This window comes from Leucopleurus acutus, assembly GCF_964270905.1.
Source record: "Leucopleurus acutus genome assembly, chromosome: 3".
Lineage (NCBI taxonomy): Eukaryota > Metazoa > Chordata > Mammalia > Artiodactyla > Delphinidae > Leucopleurus > Leucopleurus acutus.
This window is the reverse complement of record NC_139145.1, coordinates 25,312,513-25,325,320: the sequence shown is the minus strand read 5'-3', so window position 1 is coordinate 25,325,320 and position 12,808 is coordinate 25,312,513. Positions and strand designations below refer to the sequence as shown.

General features: G+C 41.9%; 1 pseudogene across 1 annotated transcript in view; it reads left to right on the top strand.

The window, feature by feature from the left end:
• Nucleotides 1-9,330, top strand: part of LOC309959874 (ferritin light chain-like) — a 28,728-nt pseudogene extending 19,398 nt beyond the window's left edge. Inside the window, exon 2 of the transcript in view lies at nt 8,788-9,330. The product of the transcript in view is annotated as a ferritin light chain-like (transcript). The remainder of the gene's footprint in view (nt 1-8,787) is intronic.
• The last annotated feature ends 3,478 nt before the right edge of the window (nt 9,331-12,808 follow it).

Genomic DNA, 12,808 nt, shown 5'->3' with positions numbered 1-12,808 from the left:
TTATTCCTGTTTCACCCCTAGGTTTTTCATGACATTTTTTTTTCTTAAATTCCATATATATGTGTTAGCATACGGTATTTGTCTCTCTCTTTCTGACTTACTTCACTCTGTATGACAGACTCTAGGTCTATCCACCTCATTACAAATAGCTCAATTTCGTTTCTTTTTATGGCTGAGTAATATTCCATTGTATATATGTGCCACATCTTCTTTATCCATTCATCCGATGATGGACACTTAGGTTGTTTCCATCTCTGGGCTATTGTAAATAGAGCTGCAATGAACATTTTGGTACATGACTCTTTTTGAATTATGGTTTTCTCAGGGTATATGCCCCGTAGTGGGATTGCTGGGTCATATGGTAGTTCTATTTGTAGCTTTTTAAGGAACCTCCATACTGTTCTCCACAGTGGCTGTATCAATTTACATTCCCACCAACAGTGTAAGAGGGTTCCCTTTTCTCCACACCCTCTCCAGCATTTATTGTTTGTAGATTTTTTGATGATGGCCATTCTGACTGGTGTGAGATGATATCTCATTGTAGTTGTGATTTGCATTTCTCTAATGATTAGTGATGTTGAGCATTCTTTCATGTGTTTGTTGGCAGTCTGTGTATCTTCTTTGGAGAAATGTCTATTTAGGTCTTCTGCCCATTTTTGGATTGGGTTGTTTGTTTTTTTGTTATTAAGCTGCATGAGCTGCTTGTAAATTTTGGAGATTAATCCTTTGTCAGTTGCTTCATTTGCAAATATTTTCTCCCATTCTGAGGGTTGTCTTTTGGTCTTCTTTATGGTTTCCTTTGCTGCGCAAAAGCTTTTAAGTTTCATTAGGTCCCATTTGTTTACTTTTGTTTTTATTTCCATTTCTCTAGGAGGTGGGTCAGAAAGGACCTTGCTGTGATTTATGTCATAGAGTGTCCTGCCTATGTTTTCCTCTAAGAGTTTGATAGTTTCTGGCCTTACATTTAGGTCTTTAATCCATTTTGAGCTTATTTTTGTGTATGGTGTTAGGGAGTGATCTAATCTCATACTTTGACATGTAGCTGTCCAGTTTACCCAGCACTTATTGAATAGGCTGTCCTTTCTCCACTGTACATTCCTGCCTCCTTTGTCAAAGATAAGGTGACCATATGTGCGTGGGTTTATCTCTGGGCTTTCTATCCTGTTCCATTGATCTATATTTCTGTTTTTGTGCCAGTACCATACTGTCTTGATTACTGTAGCTTTTAGTATAGTCTGAAGTCAGGAAGCCTGATTCCTCCAGCTCCGTTTTTCGTTCTCAAGATTGCTTTGGCTATTCGGGGTCTTTTGTGTTTCCATACAAATTGTGAAATTTTTTGTTCTAGTTCTGTGAAAAATGCCAGTGGTAGTTTGATAGGGATTGCATTGAATCTGTAGATTGCTTTGGGTAGTAGAGTCATTTTCACAATGTTGATTCTTCCAATCCAAGAACATGGTATATCTCTCCATCTATTTGTATCATCTTTAATTCCTTTCATCAGTGTCTTACAATTTTCTGCATACAGGTCTTTTGTCTCCTTAGGTAGGTTTATTCCTAGATATTTTATTCTTTTTGTTGCAATGGTAAATGGGAGTGTTTTCTTGATTTCACTTTCAGATTTTTCATCCTTAGTGTATAGGAATGCCAGAGATTTCTGTGCATTAATTTTGTATCCTGCTACTTTACCAAATTCATTGATTAGCTCTAGTAGTTTTCTGGTTGCATCTTTAGGATTCTCTATGTATAGTATCATGTCATCTGCAAACAGTGACAGCTTTACTTCTTCTTTTCCGATTTGGATTCCTTTTATTTCCTTTTCTCTCTGATTGCTGTGGCTAAAACTTCCAAAACTATGTTGAATAAGAGTGGTGAGAGTGGGCAACCTTGTCTTGTTCCTGATCTTAGTGGAAATGCTTTCAGTTTTTCACCATTGAGGACGATGTTGGCTGTGGGTTTGTCATATATAGCCTTTATTATGTTGAGGAAAGTTCCCTCTATGCCTACTTCCTGCAGGGTTTTTATCATAAATGGGTGTTGAATTTTGTCAAAAGCTTTCTCTACATCTATTGAGATGATCATATGGTTTTTCTCCTTCAATTTGTTAATATGGTGTATCACGTTGATTGATTTGCATATATTGAAGAATCCTTGCATACCTGGAATAAACCCCACTTGATCATGGTGTATGATCCATTTAATGTGCTGTTGGATTCTGTCTGCTAGTATTTTGTTGAGGATCTTTGCATCTATGTTCATCAGTGATATTGGCCTGTAGTTTTCTTTCTTTGTGACATCCTTGTCTGGTTTTGGTATCAGGGTGATGGTGGCCTCGTAGAATGAGTTGGGGAGTGTTCCTCCCTCTGCTATATTTTGGAAGAGTCTGAGAAGGATAGGTGATAGCTCTTCTCTAAATGTTTGATAGAATTCGCCTGTGAAGCCATCTGGTCCTGGGCTTTTGCTTGTTGGAAGATTTTTAATCACAGTTTCAATTTCAGTGCTTGTGATTGGTCTGTTCATATTTTCTATTTCTTCCTGATTCAGTCTTGGCAGGTTGTGCCTTTCTAAGAATTTGTCCATTTCTTCCAGGTTGTCCATTTTATTGGCATAGAGTTGCTTGTAGTAATCTCTCATGATCTTTTGTATTTCTGCAGTGTCAGTTGTTACTTCTCCTTTTTCATTTCTAATTGTATTGATTTGAGTCTTCTCCCTTTTTTTCTTGGTGAGTCTGGCTAATGGCTTATCAATTTCGTTTATCCTTTCAAAGAACCAGCTTTTAGTTTTATTGATCTTTGCTATCATTTCCTTCATTTCTTTTTCATTTATTTCTGATCTGATTTTTATGATTTCTTTCCTTCTGCTAACTTTGGGGGTTTTTTGTTCTTCTTTCTCTAATTGCTTTAGGTGCAAGGTTAGGTTGTTTATTCGAGATGTTTCCTGTTTCTTAAGGTAGGATTGTATTGCTATAAACTTCCCTCTTAGAACTGCTTTTGCTGCATCCCATAGATTTTGAGTCATCGTGTCTCCATTGTCATTTGTTTCTAGGTATTTTTTGATTTCCTCTTTGATTTCTTCAGTGATCACTTCGTTATTAAGTAGTGTATTGTTTAGCCTCCATGTGTTTGTATTTTTTTTACAGATCTTTTCCTGTAATTGATATCGAGTCTCATAGCGTTGTGGTCGGAAAAGATACTTGATACAATTTCAATTTTCTTAAATTTACCAAGGCTTGATTTGTGACCCAAGATATGATCTATCCTGGAGAATGTTCCACGAGCACTTGAGAAAAATGTGTATTCTGTTGTTTTTGGATGGAATGTCCTATAAATATCAATTAAGTCCATCTCGTTTAATGTATCATTTAAAGCTTGTGTTTCCTTATTTATTTTCATTTTGGATGATCTGTCCATTGGTGAAAGTGGGGTGTTAAAGTCCCCTACTATGAATGTGTTAGTGTCGATTTCCCCTTTTATGGCTGTCAGTATTTGCCTTATGTATTGAGGTGCTCCTATGTTGGGTGCATAAATATTTACAATTGTTATATCTTCTTCTTGGATCGATCCCTTGATCATTATGTAGTGTCCTTCTTTGTCTCTTCTAATAGTCTTTGTTTTAAAGTCTATTTTGTCTGATATGAGAATTGCTACTCCAGCTTTCTTTTGGTTTCCATTTGCATGAAATACCTTTTTCCATCCCCTTACTTTCAGTCTGTATGTGTCTCTACGTCTGAAGTGGGTCTCTTGTAGACAGCAAATATATGCGTCTTGTTTTTGTATCCATTCAGCCAATCTGTGTCTTTTGGTGGGAGCATTTAGTCCATTTACATTTAAGGTAATTATCGATATGTGTGTTCCCATTCCCATTTTCTTAATTGTTTTGGGTTCGTTATTGTAGGTCTTTTCCTTCTTTTGTGTTTCTTGCCTAGAGAAGTTCCTTTAGCAGTTGTTGTAGAGCTGGTTTGGTGGTGCTGAACTCTCTCAGCTTTTGCTTGTCTGTAAAGGTTTTAATTTCTCCATCAAATCTGAATGAGATCCTTGCTGGGTAGAGTAATCTTGGTTGCAGGTTTTTCTCCTTCAACACTTTCAATATGTCCTGCCACTCCCTTCTGGCTTGCAGAGTTTCTGCTGAAACATCAGCTGTTAACCTTATGGGGATTCCCTTGTGTGTTATTTGTTGTTTTTCCCTTGCTGCTTTTAATATGTTTTCTTTGTATTTAATTTTTGACAGTTTGATTAATATGTGTCTTGGCATATTTCTCCTTGGATTTATCCTGTATGGGACTCTCTGTGCTTCCTGGACTTGATTAACTATTTCCTTTCCCATATTAGGGAAGTTTTCAACTATAATCTCTTCAAATATTTTCTCAGTCCCTTTCTTTTTCTCTTCTTCTTCTGGAACCCCTATAATTCGAATGTTGGTGCGTTTAATGTTGTCCCAGAGGTCTCTGAGACTGTCCTCAGTTCTTTTCATTCTTTTTTCTTTATTCTGCTCTGCAGTAGTTATTTCCACTATTTTATCTTCCAGGTCACTTATCCGTTCTTCTGCCTCAGTTATTCTGCTATTGATCCCATCTAGAGTATTTTTCATTTCATTTATTGTGTTCATCATTGTTTGTTTCATCTTTAGTTCTTCTAGGTCCTTGTTAACTGATTCTTGCATTTTGTCTATTCTATTTCCAAGATTTTGGATCATCTTTACTATCATTATTCTGAATTCTTTTTCAGGTAGACTGCCTATTTCCTCTTCATTTGTTAGGTCTCATGGGTTTTTATCTTGCTCCTTCATCTGCTGTGTGTTTTTCTGTCTTTTCATTTTGCTTATCTTACTGTGTTTGGGGTCTCCTTTTTGCAGGCTGAAGGTTCGTAGTTCCTGTTATTTTTTGTGTCTGTCCCCAGTGGCTAAGGTTGGTTCAGTGGGTTGTGTAGGCTTCCTGGTGGAGGGGACTAGTGCCTGTGTTCTGGTGGATGAGGCTGGATCTTGTCTTTCTGGTGGGCAGGTCCACGTCTGGTGGTGTGTTTTGGGGTGTCTGTAGACTTATTATGATTTTGGGCAGCCTCTCTGCTAATGGGTGGGGTTGTGTTCCTGTCTTGCTAGTTGTTTGGCATAGGATGTCCAGCACTGTAGCTTGCTGGTCGTTGAGTGAAGCTGGGTGCTGGCGTTGAGATGGAGATCTCTGGGAGATTTTCGCTGTTTGACATTATGTGCAGCTGGGAGGCCTCTTGTGGACCAGTGTCCTGAAGTTGGCTCTCCCACCTCAGAGGCACAGCACTGATTCCTGGCTGCAGCACCAAGAGCCTTTCATCCACAGGGCTCCTTAATTTGGGATGATTCGTTGTCTATTCATGTATTCCACAGATGCAGGGTACATCAAGTTGATTGTGGAGCTTTAATCCGCTGCTTCTGAGGCTGCTGGGAGAGATTTCCCTTTCTCTTCTTTGTTCTCACAGCTCCCAGGGGCTCAGCTTTGGATTTGGCCCCGCCTGTGCGTGTAGGTCGCCGGAGGGCGTCTGTTCTTTGCTCAGACAGGACGGGGTTAAAGGAGCCGCTGATTCGGGGGCTCTGGCTCACTCAGGCCGGGGTGGGGGTGGGGGGGTAGGGAGGGTCACGGAGTGTGGTGTGGGCCTGCGGCGGCAGAGGCCGGCGTGACGTTGCTAGCCTGAGGCGCGCCGTGCGTTCTCCCGGGGGAGTTGTCCCTGGATCCCGGGACCCTGGCAGTGGCGGGCTGCACAGGCTCCCCGGAAGGGGGTGTGGACAGTGACCTGTGTTCGCACACAGGCCTCCTGGTGGCGGCAGCAGCGGCCCTAGCGTCTCATGTCCGTCTCTGTGCTCCTCACTTTTAGCCGCGGCTCGCGCCCGTCCCTGGAGCTCTCCCAAGCAGCGTTCTTAATCCCCTCTCCTCGCGAACCAGGAAACAAGGAGGGAAGAAAAAGTCTCTTGCCTATTCGGCAGGTCCAGACCCCTCCTCGGACTCCCTCCCGGCTAGCCGCGGCGCACCAACGCCCTGCAGGCTGTGCTCACGCAGCCAACCCCAGTCCTCTCCCGGCGCTCCGACAGAAGCCGGAGCCTCAGCTCCCAGCCCCGCCCGCCCCGGCGGGTGAGCAGACAAGCCTCTCGGCTGGTGAGTGCCGTTCGGCCCGATCCTCTGCGCTGGAATCTCTCCGCTTTGCCCTCCGCACCCTTGTTGCTGTGCTCTCCTCCGTGGCTCCCAAGCTCCCCCACTCCACCACCCGAAGTCTCCGCCCGCGAAGGGGCTCCTAGTGTGTGGACACTTTTCCTCCTTCACAGCTCTCTCCCGCTGGTGCAGGGCCCGTCCCTATCCTTTTGTCTCTGTTTAGTTTTTTCTTTTGCCCTAACCAGGTACGTGGGGGGTTCCTTGCCTTTTGGGAGGTCTGAGGTCTTCTGCCAGCGTTCAGTAGGTGCTCCGTAGGAGTTGTTCCACGCAGAGATGTATTTCTGGTGTATATGTGGGGAGGAAGGTGATCTCCGCGTCTTACTCTTCTGCCATCTTCCCGGAAGTTTCTGGAACAAATTATTAATATATGCAAAAATTGAAATGAACTTCAAGGGAATGATGCCGAGGGAAAAATTTTGAAAAGCCGATCTCCGAAGATTAAGTAATTCATGATTATGTTTACATATTTTTCTTAAAATAACAAAACCGTGGAGATGGAGAACAGTTTAGAAGTTGCCAAGGGTTAGAGATGGGGGTAGAAGGTACAGCGGGGGAACTCTGTGAGGTTTTTGTGGTTCCAGTACAAATAATACAGCAATCTTGGTTTTAATCCCTAAAGATTTCTAAAAGCAATTCCTAATAAGAGGTGTCCAGATATTTAGTAATGGCAGATTAGAGGTATAGCTACCCAACATAACAACTTCAAAAGAGAACATACTAATTCAATGCATATGTTAATTTCAAAAAAAGGCCAGTCACAATACTTAAATGGTATATATCTTAACTATATTATTCTAAGTATCCAGCTATACCAGATGGACTAGCAAGATTTTCTGTACATTCAACCTTATTTAAGACAGTAAATCTTATAAGACAGTTAGAAAAAGAAAAAAAAAAAACAAACCTCAACTACAGTTGGATATTCTCATAGGAAGATGAGGTGCAAATATGCAGCAGCGGTTCAAAAGCTTAAGCAGTGGCACCTAAATTTGGTTGTGCATTAGAATCATCTGAAGCACTTTTTAAAAACCCTCACACTGACGGTTGGTCATCGTAGGCCAATAAAATCATTTTAAATCTCCTCAGACGATGCCAATGTCTAGCCAGAACTGAGAACCAGCGGACTAAGCAGAAGGGGATGTTTCTACAAAGATCTCTTAACAATAAGTCCTTTCACCCAATCAGATTTACCTCCCCGCAAAGGGCTAAAGAACGCTAGTGTTGTCCATACTTGCTTAGCTTTAATTAGCACTTGTGACTTGCCCAAAACCTAGATCATGTTTCCCCTAAATTTCATGTTATTCCCTACGTTTTTCAAACCCAGGGCTAAGGGGTTTGCCAGGATGAGATTTTAAGTGCTCACACAGGGGAAGTCCCTGGCAAACCAGGACAGCGGTCCCTCTACATTGAAATGTAAAGCATCCTAAATAACCCTGCCACTGCTCCCAGATCCTAGTCTGTGCCAACCAGTGGAGAAAAGGCATTCTCCATTACTACCACGGCAAATGCTGCTGTACTTGCCTTGGCTGGTCCCTATCTTTTCCAGGCACCAATCCCCTTCACCTGCTGGTGGACGCTATGGCCAGCTGACAATGCAGATATTTTCAAACTTTAAGGTGAATAAAAATCATCTGGAGGGCCTGTTATAACAGAGATCACTGAGCCCCACCAGAGCTGCTGATTCCATAGGGCTGGGACAGGGCCCTAAAACTTGAATATCTGACACATTATCAGGGGACGCTGGTAAAACTGGTCAGGTTGTTACCGAATGCAGGTTCGTCTGTCTGAAGCACAGTGAGGCCAAACAAACCTAAAGGCTGGAGTCTGGAGCAGAGAAAGGTTTATTGCAGGATCGAGCAAGGAGAGGGGTGGCCCGAGTTCCAAAACACCCTGAAATCTCCAAAGGATTTCAGCAAAGCATTTTTAAAGGCCAGGTGAGGGAGGGACGTCCCAGGGAATGTGATCAGCTCGTGCACAATCCTCTGATTGGTTGATGTTGAGGCCACAGGGCAGGTAACATTATCCATCCTTAGGTGCCAGAAGGTCTGGGGGCTACGTGCTCATGATCATCAAGGAGTTAATTTCTTCCATTGGGTGGTGGTTTTTAGCATCTGAAAACTCAAGAAATATGCCTGAGATACTATTATCGGAGTACTTCAGAGAGGAACTACAGCAGAGGATATGGGGGATGGGTCTGTCCTAGGAAGGCCCCATAGGGTACTGCTTGGTTACAAGGTGACCATACTTTGAGAACCACTGCTCTAGTGGCTTGGAATGTTCAGAAAGTAATGGAAGAATCCCTTCCCAGGTCTAGATTCTAGTATCGCCAGCTATTTTGGTGGGGGGAAGGGTAAGTTTTGTCCTTGCTTGGACTTCTTGTTCATTTATATCAAAGCCTATTTGAGGCAGTGCGCTCGGCAGTCCTGCAGTTCTGTCTTTTGCTTCAACAGTGTTTGGAATGAACAGACCCAGGGACGCTCCTTGCTCCAGCCCCCGACCACCCTCCAACCTTTCTTCCTGTCGCAACCTTTGGAATCAGCCACTCAGCTATCCTCAGCCTCCAGGACAGGCCAACACCGTTTTTTGAGCTTAGCTCCTTATCACTGATCAACCACGAGTTCCCAGGTTCGTCAGAATTATTCCATCGAGGTGGAGGCCGCTGTCCACCGCCTGTTCAACATGCATCTGGGGACACTTACCTCTCTCTGAGCTTCTATTTCGACAGCAACAATGGGACTCTGGACAGTGTGGGCCACATTTTTCGCCAACTGGCTGAGGAGAAGTGTGAGGGCGCCCAGCGTCTCTTGAAAATGCAAAACCAGTGCTGTGGCCGCGCCCTCTTCCAGGATGCGCGGAAGCCTTCTCAAGATGAGTGGGGTAAAACCCAGGACGCTGTGGAAGCTGCCATTCTTAGGGGGAAGAGCCTGCACCAGGCACTATCAGATCTGCGCGCCCTGGGTTCCGCCCGCGCAGACTCCCACCTCTGTGACTTCCTGGAGAGCCGCTTCCTGGAGGAGCAGGTGAAACTCATCAAGAAGATGGGCGACCACCTGACCAACCTCCGCAGGCTGGCTGGTCCGCAGGCTGTGCTGGGCGAGTATCTCTTTGAAAGGCTCACCCTCGAGCACAAACAGGAGTCTCTGAAGTCCAGCCGCCTCTGAGGAGCCCCTCTGGCATCAGAGCTTCTGCCTGAAGCCCTGCTCTGCAGCTACTAGGCAGCTTTGTAACCGCCCTGGAGCCCTCTCCCAAGCCTTGGACCAAATGGAAACAATAACGCTTTTTGCAGAAGGAAAAAAAAAAAGCCTATTTGAAACACAAACAGAATAAAGAGGAAAAAAAGAAATATATATATATATCTATAAGTATATATATATATATTCATGTTTTTTTTCCTTTTTTAAAAAATTTATTTTACTGAAGTATAGTTGATATACAATGTTGTGTTAGTTTATGCTGTACAACAAAGTTATTCAGTTATACATATATATAATTTTTCATATTCTTTTCCATTATGGTTAATTACAGGACATTGACTATAGTTCCCTGTACTATACAGTAGGACCTTGTTGTTTATCCATCATATATATAATAGGTTACCTCTGCTAATCCCAAACTCCCAATCCATCACTCCCCCACCTCCCCCTTCCCCTCGGGAACCACAAGTTTGTGTGCTATGTCTGTGAGTCTGTTTCTGTTTCATGGATAAGTTCATTTGTATCATATTCTAGATTCCACATATAAGTGGTATCATATGGTATTTGTCTTTCTCCTTCTCACTTACTTCATTTAGTATAATAGTCTCTAGGTCCAGCCATGTTGCTGCAAATGGCATTATTTCATTCTTTTTTATAGCTGAGTAGTATTCCATTTTATATATATCACATCTTCTTTATCCATTCATCTGTGAGTGGACATTTAGGTTGTTTGCATGTCTTGGCTATTATAAATAGTGCTGCTGTGAACATAGGGGTGCATGTATGTTTTCGAATTATAGTTTTGTCCAGATATTTGCCCAGGAGTAAGATTGCTGGATCATATGGTAGCTCTATTTTTAGCTTTTTGAGGAACTGTCATAGTGTTTTCCCTAGTGGTTGCACCAATTTACATCCCCACCAACAGTGTAGAAGTCAGTCAGAAAGAGAGAGACAAATACTGTATGCTAACACATATATATGGATTTAAGAAAAAAAAATGTCATGAAGAACCTAGGGGTAAAACAGGAATAAAGACACAGACTTACTAGAGAACGGACTTGAGGATATGGGGAGGGGGAAGGGTAAACTGTGACAAAGCGTGAGAGAGGCATGGACATATATTCATGTTCTTTTAACATATGAATTGCCCCACTTTATCTGTGTGAAATAAGTTTGTTCCCGTTATTGGGCTGCTTCTCAAGCTTTGCTGCTCATTTGAATTACCTAAAGAGCTTTTAAGAAAAACATTGGTGTCTGGGTCCCAGCCCCAGAGATTTTGATTCAGTAGGTCTAGGGAGGAGCCTGGGCACAGGGAGGTCTCAGAGTTCCCCAGGTGATTCTAGTGTGCAGCAACTTTGGGAACCACCTCTTGGCTTCAATCCAGCTAGTGATCAGATATTAAATCTAAGACACATGGGCTAGTGCGTGAGCTCTAGGAAGATTTGTGCCAGGGAAAATGATCGATAGTTGTGTTACTTCTCTGAAATGGATTGAAATTTCCAATTAGCATGAACAGGGGAGGGTGAATGGGTGAATGCAATAAGGTGTATCATTTACGTATTGCCCTATGTGTATGGCTAGAAGCTTTTGCAACTGAGGTCTGCCCTACTTTTCATGCTAATGGTAATGCTTGTCCTCCTAATGCAGCTGTAAACTTTATAAGCCCATAGGTAGACAGCATCACAAAATATTTACCCCTCCCCACTGGCCCACTCTCAAGCTTCTCTCCCCTTCCCCAATACACAAATGTACATCAATGCTCTTGAGACCAATATCAACATATTGACCTTCAATTCTTCTACTTTGCAGCTTCCCTCTTATCAGGACATGTCAGCATTTAGTGCAAGGACAAATGCTTGCCTCTTGGTGAGTAATGTAGACAATGCCTCCAAGAGACAAACAGCCCTTAGGGAGGGGGAAAAAGTCTTTCAAAAATGTTGATGCCCAGAGGAGGCATTTTCAGTCATCTCAGCTTAGAGGTCAAATATCCAAAATTAAAAAGGTTAAAAAAAAGAAAAAGAAGAAAGCAAGGAAGAAAAGAAGGAAACAATTTTCTTATCTCATAGTAATAAGGCAGTTTTCCTTAAAAAAAAAAGACTTAAGCCTTAAATTCTCTTTCCTAATCAAAATGTGCTTTTCCGTCTTTAGACTATTCCTCTTATATCCTGTATTATTCATGACGTTTAATTCTTGAAATAGCACATGGCTGAAAACAGAAGCTAACCTCTTGTCCACTATGAATTAAATCTTCTTTTCCTAGGACCTGTCTACAGTGTACAATTTGGGGTTTGCCAACATAATTATTTTTTCTGAAATAAGTTACAGCATTTTGCCTTTTCAATATATAGTTATACAATATATTGTTAACACAACATAGTTAATATAGTCAATATAGTAAATACAACTATAACACACGTGATATGATGCCACTGGTGATTTTCTTCATCCATGTAATTCTGAAATTTGACAGTATAGTTTTCATATTCTAATGGGCTGAGTATTACCTTTGCAAGGATAGAACAATAAAAGAAATTCATAATATTCTCGTGTGGTTTGCCCCTGGGGTGGATTACCATAATGGGGGGATATTTGAGCCTTTCCCCAAGTCATTAAAAAACCTCCAGCGAGCAGCCCCTTGTCCTCTCCAGGGAGTGGGGGGAAAGGATCTTTAATCATAATAATCCTGGGGGGAGAAATCTCAGAAATAAGACATCTGCTTCTGTGCCTTGTTGTTTTGCAGAATAGCAATGATTGCTTTAGCAGCTTCTATTGCCATGTGTGTACAATAAGTAAATGAACATAAAATTGAATGAACGCATAAAAGAAGGATAAACCCACCCAGCTTAACAAATCCACTCTCTCACCTGCTGTGCCCTGAAACATGAAAGAAAGAATCACGGGATCATAAGGATTAATAAAATAACAGTCTCTGTTAACAATATTGACAGAAGGTATAGGAAAATTTGTCTGATGTGGGACCAACAGCTTAACTGCTTAATCCTTTTTTTTTTTTTAAGGGCAACTCATTCATTTATTGTTTAAAGATTGCAAGACAACTTCTGAATTTCTGTAGCACAGTTTAAATGTTTTACTTTTTTGATAAATCAGAGTATAATAGAAAAAACAATTAGTTTCCAGTAATATCTATATCTTTATTCAGAATTAAGTCTTCCACAGACATGTAACCTGGAAACAAAATCCTGTCACAATAAGCAAAGCTTCAACAGAGCTGCTACTTTTCGGGCCAGGGAAAGGTTCATCCCTATAGGAGGAGGATGTGCTATGTAAAATGGCTGCAAGGTCACAGCCTTGAGGGCGCTGGAAGTCTATTATCCTATCCCACATTAAGTAGTTTGGTGAACTTCAAACGTCCGTTCATCTGCAACCAAGCTGGCAAACTTTAACTGATATTTCAAGCAGGTAAAAAATAAATTAAAAGAAACCC